Here is an 18,753-nt window from a genome sequence, read left to right as displayed (position 1 = left end):
TCTATAATTAGGGAAGTAAAATGTGTCATTTTAGTAGCTTTAGCAAAAGAACATTGAGTTGAACTCATTAAAGTTCGGTGTGCATTTAAATTGTTAATTACCAAGTAAAGGTGCCTTGGAACGCAGTTGAGAACCTAGTTTAGACCAGTTTTTTTCTTTAAGATCCAATAAAACTGTGTACAAAACTTCAAATGATGTTCCAATTGTACCTATAAGGTATGTTTATTCGCTACTCAAGGTTAACTGTCTCGACTTGCCTGTTAAACGCAGTAATTCGTCGGAGAATATAGGCCCACAGATCATTATATGAACTGATGTTGAGAGACTAAAAGCTAGGCGAGGCACACAAATTCTGTATTAATAGCTGTATTAATAGCCTCCTTAGTATATATATAACAAATCTTTACATGCAAATACAATGCACATTTTTACCTAAAATGCCATAACAATCACCCTATGGATTGTGATTATTTTATCTTCCTTTTTCTTAAGTCATAGTTATTACCCTTCAAAATGGCGTAACGACATATATAAATAGAGTAGTTGCTTCACTAAGTACAACACAATTGAATACAGAATAAAAAGAGAATAATTTAAATTGATTAGTAGAATATTTTCTGGCAAATTTCAAAATGAATATAATTTTCCATCCCCTTGTATCATGTGACAGCCATGAACTAAATGTATATTTACGCATATACTGTACAATTTGCACATGCTCAGTAGAAGCTGTAGCCTCAGAAAGTGTACATATAAAAATAATGTGCACATTTTGATAATGGAAGTATTTTGAACAGTTTTTTGTTTTTTTTAATTGCGTGCTTTATCTGAATCATGCAACTTTAATTTTGTCTTTGGTGGCCCTTTAAACAAACAGGGAAGTGATGCATTAAAGCTTAAAGGGACAGTCTAGTCAAAATTAAACTTTCATGATTCAGATAGGGAATGCAATTTTAAATAACTTTCCCAGTTCACTTTTATTATCAAATGTGCTTTGTTCTGTTTGTATTCTTTGTTGAAAGCTAAACCTAGGAAGGCTCATATGCTAATTTCTAAAACCTTTAAGACCGCCCCTTATTTCAATGCATTTGGGCGTTATTTCATGTGTGCCATACAGATAACGTTGTGACCACGACCATGGATTTACAAGTGAGAGGGCACTGATTGGCTAAATGCAAGTCTATGCAAAAGAACTGAAGAACTGAAATAAGGGGGCAGTCTGCAAAGGCTTAGATACAAGGTAATCACAGAGATAAAAAGTATATTAACCCTTTGATGACAGGGTTAATTTGTCTACATCGGAACAACGTTCTGATGTAAACAAATTTAAATCCTGCGATCGTGCACGAGATCACAAGATTTCAATGATGGGATCGGGTCAGGGGGGGCATCCCTGTGATGCTAGGCACGCCCTCCAGACCGCGATCAGATCATCGAAGCGCCGTTGGCTTTAGGACAGCCAACGGTTATAACGTTCTATTTCGTCCTAATGGCACTAAAGCCCAGTGTAATTATGACGGAATAGAACGGCATAACGGCGCTAAAAGCTTAATATAAACGTGTTGGTTATGCAAAACAGGGGAATGGGCAATGAAGGGATTATCTATCTATCTATAACAATTCTGGAGTAGACTGTCCCTTTAATGGGCTACTTCCAGTGCCGATAGGTCAGTACTTTGCAGGGTTTATGCTTTGGTTTTGTAAATAAAGCTCACCAAATTTCTACATCCTTTAGCCCACTCTGGAGCTATATTTGTCTGTGCTGTGGACAATATAGCCACTCAGATGCTGTATCGCCTGTTCTATTCTCTCTAGTGGAGGTGAGCAGCTGCTTGTCGGCTATACAGGAAAGAGACTGCACTGCTGTGTGTATGCTCACTGTCAGACATGTATGGCAGCAAGCGTTTGGTTTCTTCCCTTCTGTATATCATCATTTTAATTTGAAGGAGTTTTGGCATTTAGTTGTGTAGATGCAGCTTATTTGTTTTGTTTTTTTGTTTTGTTTTTTTGGCTAAAAATATGTTCAGTTATAGTTATAAATATAAAGGGTTTTTTGAAAGTGAAGGTAAAATTTCACGAATGAGTGCCCGGTTTTTAAAAATATTACTAAAAACAGAGGCACTTTCATTCATAAAAGTTTACATTTCACCGTTTTTCTTAAAATACTTACCTTTCCTTCTTGCAAGCTGTAGCAGCGATTCCCCCTCCTGCCACTCATCTCTTCTTACGTAAGCAATGACGAATCCGGCTTCCTCTAATCACGGAGTTGCCTCAGGCAATGATTCCCCTGGGGGGAAAGCCGTGATTGGAGGATGCGATATTCCTCATTGCTGACGTAAGAAGAGACGAGTGGCAGGAGGGGGGATCGCTTCTCTGGCTTCAAGAAGAAAAGGTATTTTAACAAAACGGGTGAAATGTAAACTTTCATGAATGAAAGTGCCCCTGTTTTTAGTAATATTTTTAAAAACCAGGCACTCATTTATGAAAGTTTACCTTCACTTTGATTCAAATGGATATTAGCAAAGCTCCCTTGTGTTAGAAACTATTACTTGTAGACGTTCTCCATTCTATGTGTTTTATCAAACGTCTTTAAAACCTGTAGTTACTGTAAAATGTACTAGTAAATTACGCCTTTTCCATATAATTCTATTGCGTTTATTAACTGAAATGTTTACAGTTCTACACCTGTTGAACTATACATCTCAAATAATAACAGAGTGAAGTTACAATGCACATATTTAAAGGGAATTAATGTGACAGTCTTCTTGAAAATTGTTATTATTTAAAAAGATAATCCCTTTATTACCCATTAACCAGTTTTGCATAACCAACACAGTTATAATAATATACTTTTTACCTTTGTGATTACCTTGTATCTTAGCCTCTGCAGACTGCCCCCTTATCTCAGTTCTTTTGACAGACTTGCATTTTAGCCAATCAGTTCTGATATATAAATAACTCCACAGGTGTGCGCACAATGTTATCTATAGGGCACACAGGAACTAGCACTGTCTAACAGATAAGAGGCAGCCTTCAAGGGTTTAGAAAAAGTTTATGAGCCTAACAAGGTTTAGCTTTTAACAAAGAATACCAAGAGAACAAAGCAAATTTGATGGTAAAAGTAAATTGGAGAGTTGTTTAAAATTGCATTCTCTATCTGAATCATGAAAGTTTAATTTTGACTTGACCGTCCTTTTAAGCACAAAATTAGAAAAACAAACCATGCATGCAATATATGTTTTAAAAACTTTCAAAAATGTACTTTTGCTAACAAAATTTACATTGGTTTGCAGTCGTAAAACACTTCTTGAATATGTTTATCTTAATTCAAATAAGGGACAGATAAACATGTGCTCTGGCACGGACAAAGCAACCATTATGCAGCATGTTGCAGGGTCCTGGATTCCTGCAGGATGCACTCTCGCAGGCAGTCGGAAAAAAAAATTTCAGGCAAAATAATGAATTAAAGTACATTACAATGTTTATACTTCACCTCATTAAAAATCTTATTTGGAATTGCATTTTGAGACTAATATCCCTTTAACTTCTCTTTTAAATACATGTCTTATAGATTACATTTATCAAAAATGTCCTTTTCCAGGTTCACCCTACAGAATGTTGAAATGTAATTGACTAAGATAAATATTTTATAACTATTGTATGTCTATTGATCCAGACTATGTCAAACAAAACTTCTGTAAATCATTGTCTAATTATTATATCATGTAAGGACCAGGGCATGACTACTGCAATTTGTAACCTTCTATAGGGCTATAGTTTGAATTTATATCTGAGTATAGCAGGCATGTCCGAAGTCCGGCCCGCGGGCCAATTGCGGCACGAGTACCGGACTGATATGGCCTCACAGATAATTTTACAAATATACATTATACGGCCCCCCAGTGAGTCCCCAAACGCCGCTCGGTGAGTCCCCGAGCGCCGCTCAGTGAGTCCCCGAGCGCCGCTCAGGACTCCTGAGCTCTCTGGTTTGACATCATCAGCCAGCACAGGAAGAAGGAGAAAGCCCAAATCAGTTCAATTTATGACATGTCATTCAATGTAAAAACGTAAAAGGCACAGCATACACAGCTTTTTCTTGGGAGAAACGTTGTTATAAATATATTTGAACACATGTATACTTGGTGTTATGTTCCTGTTCACATTTTCTGAACTTAAAAGTTGACAGACAACCTTTATTAGTTTGTGTAATGTACTTTACAATGTTCCTGACATATTTCAGCTTCCTATTTTTTTTATATTAAAGGCAGAGTGATTTAACACCTGTTTAGATTTGTCATCCAAGTCACAAAATGTAAAAGTATGCCGTTTTCAATAAACTTTGCATAAAATAGTTAATTTGCATTTATTTTAAAATGGTTCAAAGAATGTCAGGCAAAATGGTCGGCCCTCGCACATGTTCACTTCATGAAATATGGCACTCTTCCAAAAAAGTTTGGACACCCCTGGAGTATAGGATACTTTGTGCCTTCAGGCACTGTCAGGCTTAGATTAACCATCCATGACAGTTATCCAAACTGTGCCCAGAATCTTATGCCGCCATTTTGAATATTTCTATTATAGTTAGTATCTACCCAAAGAGCACAGGTTTACCTACAGCAGTGAAGAAGAGCATACAATTTAGAGACTTCTGCAAGTGCATGGAACAAAATCTTAGATAGAGTTTGTTCTTAACCCTTTGGCTGCTAAGCCATTTCCCACCTGGGTGCTAAGCTGGTTTTGAGCTTTTTTTTATTTTTACTTTTTAAAAATATATTTATTTTATTATCCAGATCCCCAAGACTTATACCGTTGAAATGGTTAGACGATTACTTTCCAACGGTGGGTCTTGGGGGTCTGTAGCTGCTTAGATGCCTGAGATACAGGCTTCAAAGCAGCATGCCCCATCTCCCTATACTTGTCCATTGTCAACTTTAAAGTTGTGCAGTGACGTCATCACGTCATTGCACGTGACATCACCACACCAAACATGAAGCCCCGGCGATACCTGTCACTATACAGGCCAGATTGCCGGGGTGGGAGTCAGTGGGAGCCCCCAGATTGCCCTCAAGGTGGGTGAGTGCTAGTCACGGCTCTGAGCCGTCGTCAGCAACTGACTGGAACAATTTGTGCCGTCGTAAGCACTGAATGGATTAAAGGGGTCATTTAACCTAATTGTTTCTACTTTTTTGTTCTCAAAGATCCATTTTAAATAGCTGATTTAGACTGTGGTATCCCCACCTATACTGAAAGTTTCTATACTAAAGTTTCAGCTATTGATAGGCAATGTAAACACAGCCAGCAGAATAAATTACACTCCAAGTGAGGTGTAAAAGAGATTACTAATAAAATTATAATTTTCCATTGTTCTCTCTAAGCATTGAGCTTAGATTTACAGACAAATATAATATAAGGAAGCAAGTCTGTGTACACAAAGTGATAACATAATGAGATCTGATATTACCTGCAAGCTCAACCCATTGTAATAGGTTGTGGTTTCAAAGCACAAAACCAGCTATTTCATATACAGAAATAAACCTGAAAATGCAATTTCTCACATATTTTATACTCTGCAGCTGGTATAACAAGTCATTAAAAATACATTAAGGGAAAACCAATTTTACATTATACTGTCCCTTAAATGGAGGGCTGTTGATTGGAGCAGAGAGCTAGGCCTTGTTCTCGAAGGTAACTATATATCCCCTCCCATCAACAAAAACAAACAAACATTGAAAGATGGGACTCACCACCATGTAATGATTGGTATAGAAGGATTAACCCCCCCCCCTCCCCCAAAGCTCAAAGTTGTTTTGTGAAATGCAGATTCTTGGATTGAAGCACCGAGTTAGACTAAATTGCCCAATACAGTGTATCTATATCTCAACACCTGTATCTAGTTCTTAAAATAGGGCTAACCAAACTACCAGCCCTCTAAGAGTTTTGTGTGGCCCTCAGCACCACTGTGCTGAAAACCAACATTTGTTTTTAAAAAGGTAGTGCCACATTTCTTATTAGGAAATTAAAGGGATAGTTTACTGTACATTTGTTTCTTCTTTAATATGTTTCCAGCTGCAGAGTATAAAATGTATTAGAAATAGTTTCTTTCAATTTATTTGTGTATATGAAATAGCTGGTTTTGTTCTTTGAAGCCATAACCCAATGAAAATGCAGGTAAGTCAGATCTTTTTATTTGTTTCCCTTTCTGTGCACACACGTTTCTTTATATTATCTCGGCCTGTATACCAAAGCCCAATACTAAGCGAGAACAATTGATAATTGAAATGTTATAGCTTAGCTTACCTACCTCCTATTGAGAGTGTAATTTCTTCTGCTGACTATGTTTACACATCTTTTGTATAGCTATATAAACTTTCAGTAAAAGTAGGGCTGTCATAGGCAAAATCAGCTATTTCAAATGCCAGCATTAAGGGAATATAGCTATTGGTAAACAGTTTAATACAGTCCAGCAGGTAAAATGAATCATTGGGAACAAATTAAAGATGAGAAAATGTTTAATGCCTCATAAAATAGGTATTTATTTTGCTTTTCCTGTAATTTTAATGGGCGTGTACCATAATCTTTTCTCCCGTTTAATTTGTTTCAAATGATCCATTTTACCTGCTGAAGTGTATTTAATTGTTAACAAATATGTAGTTTACCTTTATATCAACATTTTAAATAGCTGAATGTGCCTGTGATATCCCTACCTAGTCTAAAAGTTTCTTTACTTAAAGGGACAGTCAAGTAAAAAAAAACTTTCATGATTTAAATAGGGCATGTATTTTTAAACAACTTTCCAATTTAAATTTATAACCAATTTTGCTTTGTTCTCTTGGTATTCTTAGTTGAAAGATAAATCTAGGAGGTATATATGCTAATTTATTAGACCTTGAAGGCAACCTCTAATCTGAAAGCATTTTGACAGTTTTCACCACTAGAGGGCATTAGTTCATGTGTTTCATATAGATAACATTGAGCTCAGGCACGTGAAGCTCCTAGGAGCAAGCACTGATTGGCTAAAAATGCAAGTCTGTCAAAAGAACTGAAATAAGGGGGCAGTTTGCAGAGCCATAGATACAAGGTTATCACAGAGGTAAACAGTATATTATTATAACTGTGCTAATTATGCAAAATTGGGGAATGGGTAATAAAGGGATCATCTACCTTTTTAAACAACAAAAATTCTGGTGTTTACTGTCCCTTTAAGTATAGGCTATACAAAAAGCTGTGTAAACATATCTAGCAGAAGAAATTAGAAGTGGGAGGTAGGATAGATTAGCAATAAAATGTTGATTTTCAGTTACTATCTCTAAGTATTAGGCTTTGATAAACAGACAGAGAAAATATAAAGGAGCATGTGTGTGTACAGAAAGTGATAAAAAAAATCTTGTTTCACTGCATACTCAACCCATTTTGGTTTCAAAGAACAAAATAAGCTATTTCATATGCACAAATGAACCAAAAGGAGAAAAATATAATTCATTGTATACTCTGCATCTTGTATAACAAGACATTGTAAACTATTTTACAGTAAACTGTCCCTTTACCTTTTTAATATAAAATTGTGCATTGCAGGACTCCAGAATTCCTAAATTGACTCACAACAATCTCCACATTGGTTGCTTAACCTCTTAAGGACATATGACGGATTTTTTCCGTCATAAAACCATTGAGCAAACTGAAAGCTGTGTCCTTAAAGGGTTAATCAGTGCAGGGGCTCATGCATATATGTCCCTAATTAGCTATAGCAGAAGTAAAATAAACAAACATGCTTAGGCCCAATTTTCATTGAGGTAGTAAATGTGATCTCGCCCTGTGGATTGTGGCAGATACTAATGCACTAATTGGCTAAAATGAAAGTCAATAGATATAAAATGTCATGTGATCAGGGGGCTGTCAGAAAATGCTTAGATACAAGTAAATCACAGAGGTAAAAAGTATATTAATATAACTGTTGGTTATGCAAAACTGGGGAATGGGTAATAAAGGGATTATCTATCTTTTAAAACAACAAAAATGTTGGTGTTGACTCTCCCTTTAATGGAGATAAATGATTTTATCACAGGTTTCCACAATTTACCACCTCAATGGAAACAAACCCTTAGTAGGCTTTACAAAGGGTATGTTTCTGGACTGCAAAGGTGTGCAGTTATAAATGCCATTTATTTTTTTGCAGAGCTTTTACCACAGAATTATTTTTATATATATATATTTTTATATATATTATTAATTTTAAAGAGAAAAAGTTGCCAAGCATTCATTTAAATAAATTGATTGCCTTCCGCGTATATATAGCATTACATTAGAGCAGTTTGTTAATTTGACAGATTAATAAAAGTAAGAGTTAATTTATAGAAATGGTGAGATAAAGTCTGCACTATATGTTTTAGACTGCTTTCTAGGTTGATGATTTACTAATGACAGAGCAAACGACAATATGTATTAGAAAGTTTAAATTTCCCGTGTTTGAATACAGAGAACAATAGCATTTTGAAGAGAATAGGTAATCTGTGAGGTAAAATACACTTTAAGGAAACGTGTGAAGGGATGTTATCAATCTAAACACATTGTTTCATCTAATAGATTGCTTACTAGGTAAATTCTCTAGCTCTTTTGGAAACAATTGCACTTAACTTGCTCAATAAATTCCTTTGGCTATTTTGTAAACAAAGACCTTAGAAAAGAAATTCTTCATCTTGCCGTGTGGTTAGATAGGTGGCCCCCAACTCCAATACACCCGAAGAGGTATATGAAAATATCCTATATCAGCTGAGGTGATTTTTTTCGTTTTTACTGCATTTTCAAATCTGTTTAAATAGTGTCTGGCATAATTTGTAAAGTGAATTATAAGGCCATAATAGTAAAAAATGACATTTTCACTAGAGCATGTTATTATCAGACTATTGACCCTGCACTTACTGTGTATAACCCGGCAAAGAGTTTAAACACACAGTAGAAGTTACTCTCGGAACCCACAGAGCACTGCTGGTCCCAAGCGGAACCTGCAGCTGATAAAATCAGCAGCGCTAGTTAAATGGTTTAAGCCAATCAAACATTAGTTACTACTCAATAAATGTATTTTTGCATGAATGATTCATGAGCAATAAAAGTCAACATAATTATGTAATAGGTAGCACATTTAAATTCTCATTCATTAGAGCCTGTCATTTTAAGACTAGTGACCATGCACCTCTCTGTGCTTGACCAGTGCAAATGAGATTAAAGGGACACTGAATTCCAATTTTTTTTCTTTCTTGATTCAGATATAGCATTCAATTTTAACCAACTTTCTAATTTACTCCTATTATCATTTTGTGCAGAATTATATAACATTTCTTCTGTTAAGTGTGATCAGTCCACAGGTCATCATTACTTCTGGGATATTACTCCTCCCCAACAGGAAGTGCAAGAGGATTCACCCAGCAGAGCTGCATATAGCTCCTCCCCTCTACGTCACTCCCAGTCATTCTCTTGCACCCAACGACTAGATAGGATGTGTGAGAGGACTATGGTGATTATACTTAGTTTTATATCTTCAATCAAAAGTTTGTTATTTTAAAATAGCACCGGAGTGTGTTATTACCTCTCTGGCAGAGTTTGAAGAAGAATCTACCAGAGTTTTGCTATGATTTTAGCCGGAGTAGTTAAGATCATATTGCTGTTCTCGGCCATCTGAGGAGTGAGGTAAACTTCAGATCAGGGGACAGCGGGCAGATGAATCTGCATAGAGGTATGTAGCAGTTTTTATTTTCTGACAATGGAATTGATGAGAAAATCCTGCCATACCGATATAATGTCATGTATGTATACTTTACACTTCAGTATTCTGGGGAATGGTACTTCACTAGAATTACACTGTAAGAAATACATAAAGCTGTTTAATAACTAGAGATTATGTTTAACGTTTTTGCTGGAATGTAAAATCGTTTTCATTTGCTGAGGTACTGTGTGAATAAATGTTTGGGCTCTATTTTTCCACTTGGCAGTTGCTTAATCTGTTTTTCTGACAGTTTCTGTTCTCCCTCACTGCTGTGTGTGAGGGGGAGGGGCCGTTTTTTGGCGCTTTTTCTATGCATCAAATATTTCAGTCAGCAACTCATTGTATTCCCTGCATGATCCGGTTCATCTCTACAGAGCTCAGGGGTCTTCAAAACTTATTTTGAGGGAGGTAATTTCTCTCAGCAGAGCTGTGAGAATTATAGTTTGACTGAGATAAAAAACGTTTATTCTGTAATTTGTTTCCTGCTTTCAGAATTTGTTATCTTTGCTAATGGGATTAAACCTTTGCTAAGGTTGTGTTGTTTACAAGGATTGAGGCTATAACTGTTTCAATTTATTAATTTTCAACTGTCATAGATCTTCTGTGCTTCTTAAAGGCACAGTACATTTTAATATTATTCTAATTGAATTGTATTTCCAAGTTGCAAGTTTATTTGCTAGTGTGTTAAACATGTCTGATTCAGAGGATGATACCTGTGTCATTTGTTGCAATGCCAAAGTGGAGCCCAATAGAAATTGATGCTACTTTAAATAAAAGTCAATCTGTACAAATTGAACAAATTTCACCAAACAACGAGGGGAGAGTTATGCCGACTAACTCGCCTCACGTGTCAGTACCTACATCTCCCGCTCAGAGGGAGGTGCGTGATATTGTAGCGCCGAGTACATCTGGGCGGCCATTACAAATCACATTACAGGATATGGCTACTGTTATGACTGAGGTTTTGGCTAAATTACCAGAACTAAGAGGTAAGCGTGATCACTCTGGGGTGAGAACAGAGTGCGCTGATAATATTAGGGCCATGTCAGACACTGCGTCACAGGTGGCAGAACATGAGGACGGAGAACTTCATTCTGTGGGTGACGGTTCTGATCCAAACAGACTGGATTCAGATATTTCAAATTTTAAATTTAAACTGGAAAACCTCCGTGTATTACTAGGGGAGGTGTTAGCGGCTCTGAATGATTGTAACACAGTTGCAATACCAGAGAAAATGTGTAGGTTGGATAAATATTTTGCGGTACCGACGAGTACTGAGGTTTTTCCTATACCTAAGAGACTTACTGAAATTGTTACTAAGGAGTGGGATAGACCCGGTGTGCCGTTCTCACCCCCTCCGATATTTAGAAAAATGTTTCCAATAGACGCCACCACAAGGGACTTATGGCAAACGGTCCCTAAGGTGGAGGGAGCAGTTTCTACCTTAGCTAAGCGTACCACTATCCCGGTGGAGGATAGCTGTGCTTTTTCAGATCCAATGGATAAAAAGTTAGAGGGTTACCTTAAGAAAATGTTTGTTCAACAAGGTTTTATATTGCAACCCCTTGCATGCATTGCGCCGATCACGGCTGCAGCGGCATTCTGGATTGAGTCTCTGGAAGAGAACATTGGTTCAGCTACTCTGGACGACATTACGGACAGGCTTAGAGTCCTTAAACTAGCTAATTCATTCATTTCGGAGGCCGTAGTACATCTTACTAAACTTACGGCGAAGAATTCAGGATTCGCCATTCAGGCACGCAGGGCGCTGTGGCTAAAATCCTGGTCAGCTGATGTTACTTCTAAGTCTAAATTGCTTAATATACCTTTCAAAGGGCAGACCTTATTCGGGCCCGGGTTGAAAGAGATTATCGCTGACATTACAGGAGGTAAAGGCCATGCCCTGCCTCAGGACAAAGCCAAAGCCAAGACTAGACAGTCTAATTTTCGTTCCTTTCGTAATTTCAAAGCAGGAGCAGCATCAACTTCCTCTGCACCAAAACAGGAAGGAGCTGTTGCTCGCTACAGACAAGGCTGGAAACCTAACCAGTCCTGGAACAAGGGCAAGCAGACTAGGAAACCTGCTGCTGCCCCTAAAACAGCATGAATTGAGGGCCCCCGATCCGGGATCGGATCTAGTGGGGGGCAGACTTTCTCTCTTCGCCCAGGCTTGGGCAAGAGATGTTCAGGATCCCTGGGCGCTAGAGATAATATCTCAGGGATACCTTCTGGACTTCAAATACTCTCCTCCAAGAGAGAGATTTCATCTGTCAAGATTGTCAACAATCCAGACAAAGAAAGAGGCGTTTCTACGCTGCGTACAAGAGCTCTTGTTAATGGGAGTAATCCATCCAGTTCCACGATCGGAACAGGGACAGGGGTTTTACTCAAATCTGTTTGTGGTTCCCAAAAAAGAGGGAACTTTCAGACCAATCCTGGACTTAAAGATCCTAAACAAATTCCTAAGAGTTCCATCGTTCAAGATGGAGACTATTCGGACAATTTTACCTATGATCCAAGAGGGTCAGTACATGACCACTGTAGATTTAAAAGATGCTTACCTTCACATACCGATTCACAAAGATCATTATCGGTACCTAAGGTTTGCCTTCCTAGACAGGCATTACCAGTTTGTGGCTCTTCCATTCGGATTGGCTACAGCTCCAAGAATCTTCACAAAGGTTCTGGGTGCTCTTCTGGCGGTACTAAGACCGCGGGGAATCTCGGTAGCTCCATACCTAGACGACATTCTGATACAAGCTTCAAGCTTTCAAACTGCCAAGTCTCATACAGAGTTAGTGCTGGCATTTCTAAGGTCACATGGATGGAAGGTGAACGAAAAGAAAAGTTCACTCGTTCCACTCACAAGAGTTCCCTTCCTGGGGACTCTTATAGATTCTGTAGAAATGAAGATTTACCTGACAGAGGACAGGCTAACAAGACTTCAAAGTGCTTGCCGCACCCTTCATTCCATTCAACACCCGTCAGTGGCTCAATGCATGGAGGTAATCGGCTTAATGGTAGCGGCAATGGACATAGTACCCTTTGCACGCTTACACCTCAGACCACTGCAACTGTGCATGCTAAGTCAGTGGAATGGGGATTACTCAGACTTATCCCCTTCTCTGAATCTGGATCAAGAGACCAGAAATTCTCTTCTATGGTGGCTTTCTCGGCCACATCTGTCCAGGGGGATGCCATTCAGCAGACCAGACTGGACAATTGTAACAACAGACGCCAGCCTTCTAGGTTGGGGTGCCGTCTGGAATTCTCTGAAGGCTCAGGGACAATGGAGTCAGGAGGAGAGTCTCCTGCCAATAAACATTCTGGAATTGAGAGCAGTTCTCAATGCCCTCCTGGCTTGGCCCCAGTTGACAACTCGGGGGTTCATCAGGTTTCAGTCGGACAACATCACGACTGTAGCTTACATCAACCATCAGGGAGGGACAAGAAGCTCCCTAGCTATGATGGAAGTATCAAAGATAATTTGCTGGGCAGAGTCTCACTCTTGCCACCTGTCAGCAATCCACATCTCTGTTTGTCTTCTCTGTTTGTCATTTACTCTGGGCAGAGGAGAGGTCAAAAAGCTTCCGCTACCTCTCTTTCTTTTTGGCTTCGTAGCATAATTCGTTTAGCTTATGAGACTGCTGGACAGCAGCCTCCTGAAAGAATTACAGCTCATTCTACTAGAGCTGTGGCTTCCACTTGGGCCTTCAAGAATGAGGCCTCTGTTGAACAGATTTGCAAGGCTGCAACTTGGTCTTCGCTTCATACTTTTTCCAAATTTTACAAATTTGACACTTTTGCTTCATCGGAGGCTATTTTTGGGAGAAAGGTTCTTCAGGCAGTGGTTCCTTCTGTATAAAGAGCCTGCCTATCCCTCCCGTCATCCGTGTACTTTTGCTTTGGTATTGGTATCCCAGAAGTAATGATGACCCGTGGACTGATCACACTTAACAGAAGAAAACATAATTTATGCTTACCTGATAAATTCCTTTCTTCTGTAGTGTGATCAGTCCACGGCCCGCCCTGTTTTTAAGGCAGGTAAATATTTTTTAATTTATACTCCAGTCACCACTTCACCCTTGGCTTTTCCTTTCTCGTTGGTCCTTGGTCGAATGACTGGGAGTGACGTAGAGGGGAGGAGCTATATGCAGCTCTGCTGGGTGAATCCTCTTGCACTTCCTGTTGGGGAGGAGTAATATCCCAGAAGTAATGATGACCCGTGGACTGATCACACTACAGAAGAAAGGAATTTATCAGGTAAGCATAAATTATGTTTTTTTCCTAGGTTTACTGCCCCTTTAAGGTACCGCACTGCTGGTCCCAAGTGTAAACTGCCACTGACCCTATAACAGTTCTAGTTGTATAGCTGGATCGTGCAACTAGAGCTACTGATTGGGTCAGTAGTGGTTTCTGCTCAGAACCAGCAGTGCTCTGTGAGTCCTGAGCAGTAATTCTAATGTGTGTTTAACATCTTTGCAGGGATTAAACACCCAATAGTGCAGGGTCAATAGTCTTAACATTACATGCTCTAACAAATTTGACCATGTAGTATTTTACTATTATGGCCCTTTAATTAACCGTTTACCAGAAACATTTAGGATTTCACATGCTTGCAGGGAGTTGTTTGTTTGTTTTGCACAGACTTTCAAAGGGGCATTAAAGTAAAAAAAAAGTCTATTATCAAAAGTACTTTTAATTACACGTGCACACTTCTGACCCTACTTCAATATGTGCTTTCATGGCAAGAAGCCACATTTCAACAAACAGTAGTAAATTGGAAAGTTTCTCATAAAATTGTACCCTATAACAACATTGAAATTTTATTTTAATTTTCACATCCATTCAAGGAAGCAAAAGATACGTAGCCATAGCTAAAATAAAACATGAGGGCTAAAGTAGGATTGATAATTACTATGTAATACATACCTAGAGTTAGGACAAATATCCTGCTTACTATTGACTGCCTGTCTCTGCCCACTACTTACGAAAGGGACATGAAACCCCAAATTTTTTCTTTCATGATTCAGATAGATCATACAATTTTAAACAACTTTCCAATTGACCGCTATTGTCTAATTTGCTTTATTCTCTTGGTATCCTTTGTTGAAGAAGCAGTAATGCACTACTGGGAGTTAGCTAAAAGCCAATGACAAGAGGCATATATGTGCATCCACCAATCAGCAGCTCCTGAGCCTAACTAGGTATTCTTTTCAACAAAGAATACAAATAGAATTAAACAAATTAGATAATGGAAATAAATTGGAAAGTTATTTAAAACTGCATGCTCTGACTGAATCATGAAAGAAAAAAAATTAGGTTTCATGTCCCTTTAACGCTACACAACCTGCCCTCCTGTCACGGCTCTGCCCACCAAACACTGTTGGGCCCCTGCACGTAAGTCCCCTCACGCCTCTGGGTATTTAAATACAGTTTGGTTTTTTCCACTCAATAATATCAGTTTGTGATGTATACAATTAACAATTTTATTTAATTTTGCATACATTTATGATTAACATTTTTTTTTTTATGTCAGTAAAGTAGAGACAGTTGCACATATCAGCCATTGAGGATTATTAGGAATAACATTTAAAGAGATTTTACACATTTGTTTCAGAATATTTTTCACATTTTTAAATGGTGTTCTTTCATTTGCATTATAGAAATGAACTGTGTCCCTTTAATACAGTACAAAGCCACATGAAAACCCAAAGATAGCATGCTAGACATTTTGCACAGCTCTTAGATTAAAACAAACACCTGAATCTTATTATTTGTTATAATATAATTGTAGTGAATTTTGGGGTTAATTTATCATATGTTTTTGATAACTTGTGCAGTAAAGCATTCAAAAGGCTGAAAAGGCTGTTATAGTCTAAAAATGACATGCTATTTAAAGGGACAGTCTAGTCAAAATTAAACTTTAATGATTCAGATAGGGCATGCAATTTTAAACAACTTTCCAATTTACTTTTATCATCAAATTTGCTTTGTACTCATGGAATTCTTTGTTGAAAGCTAAACCTAGGTAGACTCATATGCTAATTTCTAAGACCTTGAAGGCCGCATCTTATCTCAGTGCATTTTAACAAAAGCACTAGTTCATGTGTGCCGTTTAGATAACATTCTGCTCACTCTAGTGGAGTTAGTTATGAGTCAGTACTGATTGGCTAAAATGCAAGTCTGTCAAAATAACTGAAATAAGGAGGCAGTCAGCAGAAGCTTAGATACAAAGTAATCGCAGAGGTAGAAAGTATATTAATATAACCGTGTTGCTTATGTAAAACTGAGGAATGGGTAATTTAAAGACTAGCAATCTTGCACCTCTATGTGTTTAATGCCCGCCTATGGGTTAAAGTGCTCCTAGGAACCCGCAGAAAACTGATTTTAAAGGGACATTAAACCCAAGTTTCTAATTTAGTTCTGTTATCTAATTTGCTTCATTTTCCTTCCTGAAAGGCATATCTAGATAGGCTCAGTAGCTTCTGATTGGTGGCTGCACATATTTCCCTCATGTGATTGGCTCACCCATGTGCATTGCTATTTATTTAACAAAGGCTATCTAAAGAATGAAGCAAATTTAGATACAATAAGTAAATAGCAATGTTGTTTAAAATTGTATTCTCTGTCTGAATCATAAAAGAAAAATGTTGGGTTAAATGTCCCTTTAACGAGCAGAAACTGCTGCTGACCCAATCATAGCACTAGTCGCATGACCTAGCTGTAATATAGGGTCAGTGGTATTTTCCACTTGGCACCAGCAGTGCAGTAGTTTAATTATGTGTTTAATCTCCTTTTTATTGGTTAAACACAGAGAAGTGCAGGGTCGCTAATAAACTAGAGCATGCAATTTTTATATTATAGTGGCCCTTTAATTGTGCTACCTGCACATTAGGAGCGATCAAATCATTGTGTAGACTTTTATTGATCCTGAATCATTCATACAAACATACATTTATTGACTGGTAACTGAGGTTGGTGATTAAGGAATGCTCTAACGATAACAATTTGTTGAGTTTATTATGTTCACGTCTGGAACTTTTTAAAAAAAAAAAAACAACAACAATGTGCACTCTTGGTTTATTGTTTTGTTACATTGTAGGGCAGTGGTTTTAACAAACGCACTATTTTTACTCTGCAATCTGTTTTAGCCTTTGCGATTAAAAAGGGGACAGTAAGCTCCTTGTAATTAAAATACATTTCAGTTGTGTTTCTATGGAATAACATATGAGCAAAGTTTTGTTTAGCCCCTGTAGTAAAGTTCGTATAAAGTGAACTGTTTTGCAGTTATCTGATAAAGCCAATTAGGGACAGATATGTAACAATGTTAGCCTTGAGAAGTCAGCAGGTTGCATTTCAAGTTCTGAGAATTAGAAATTGCTAAATTTTCAGAGCTAAATTACATGAAAGGAAGACAAAATAAATAATGCAAATAGTATTATTGTCATTTATTTGTAAAGCACCATAATATTCTGTATCACCATATTGCAAAATAGTTTCATTACACATAACTAAAAGTTATATATAAAAATCTCAAGGTATTTACTGTCTCTTTAAATCTTCATTGCACACATTTAAATATGTATGTATGCTGTTTGTGTGTGTGTGATATGCCATACTAATATGGATATCTTACTATGAGGAATAGTATTTACTTAAAGGGACAAAGTTAAACTTTAATAATTCAGATAGAATATGCAAAAAAAAACTTCCCAGTTGACTTCCATTATCAAATTGCACAGTCTTTTTATATGCACAGTTCTTAGGCATCAGTTCCTACTGAGCATGTGCAAGAGTTCAGTCTACACGTATATGAGTCTATGATTGGCTGATGGCTGTCACATAGGCCATGTTTTCCTGGACACTTATAAGTTACACATGCTGCAGGGTTAGCAGGGAGAAACATGTATTGTGCTGTTCATTAGTACCATTCATGTAACGCCTAGAGGAACAATACATGTTCTGCCCTGCTTACCCTGCAGCATGTGTAACTTATAAGTGTCCAGGAAAACATGGCCGAGGTAGCAACCCTACTGTCACATGATACAGAGGTCAAGGAAATTTTGAAATTAGAAAACAATATACTCCTCATTTGAAATTCAGAGGAGGTGCCATAGCATTATCTCTTTATTATGCGTTTGTTGATTATGCAGTTTAAATTGTAATAAATTGTTCTTTACAGGGAAATTAAACTCAAACTTTCATGTTTTAGACACAGCCTGAAATTTAAAAAAACTTTTAGTTTACTTCAAATAGTAAAGTTACTTTAACCCCTGAAACACAGTTATATGCATTTCTAGAGCAATTATAAAATGCCTTAAAGTGACGGTCAATACCAGAATTTTTGTTGTTTAAAAAGAAAGAAAATCCCTTTATTACCCATTCCCCAGTTTTGCATAACCAACACTGTTATATTAATATACTTTTGGACTTGACTGTCCCTTTAATTTTTCTTTTTACACTTTTATGTCAAAATCTGTTCCACATTATTCTGTTAAATAGTTTTATTATAACATTGAATAAGTTTGAAATCCAATCACTGAAAAGGGAGTGAGGGTCTAATCTATAGATAGATGATAGAGAGAAATATTTTTTTTTATAAAATGATATACTTTCATTTAAAAAGAAAGATTATTTAAAGCCTTTGAAAAATAAAATAACTCAGTGCTTAAAGTGACATTAAATACTTTTTCTAAGCATAGTATTGAGGTTATTCCCCACCTCCCTCTAATCATGGGTGCCGCCATGTTGAAATTTCCACATGTGCAGCAACTCTCCTTCGGATACCTACAGTGAAACCTAGGTTCCAAAATGGCAGCACTTATAATAAAAGGGAAGTGTATGAGGTGTTTAGTGAAGCTTTTTTAGGAATTAATATGAAAAGGAAAAATAATAATCTAGGGACACAAGTAAAAATAAACTTTTATGATTAGAAAAGAGCATGCAGTTTTAAGACATTTTCCGATTTACTTCCATTATCAAATTTTGTACAG

General features: G+C 37.3%; 1 protein-coding gene across 1 annotated transcript in view; it reads left to right on the top strand.

Annotated features, from left to right (window-relative positions):
• The window catches only part of SLC9A3 (solute carrier family 9 member A3), a 79,614-nt gene that overhangs the window by 10,554 nt on the left and 50,307 nt on the right, over positions 1 to 18,753 (top strand). The window lies entirely within an intron of this gene.

Source organism: Bombina bombina, chromosome 5 (assembly GCF_027579735.1).
Source record: "Bombina bombina isolate aBomBom1 chromosome 5, aBomBom1.pri, whole genome shotgun sequence".
Taxonomy (NCBI): Eukaryota; Metazoa; Chordata; class Amphibia; order Anura; family Bombinatoridae; genus Bombina; species Bombina bombina.
The sequence above is the reverse complement of the archived record's forward strand: the minus strand, read 5'-3'. Positions and strand labels throughout refer to the sequence as shown.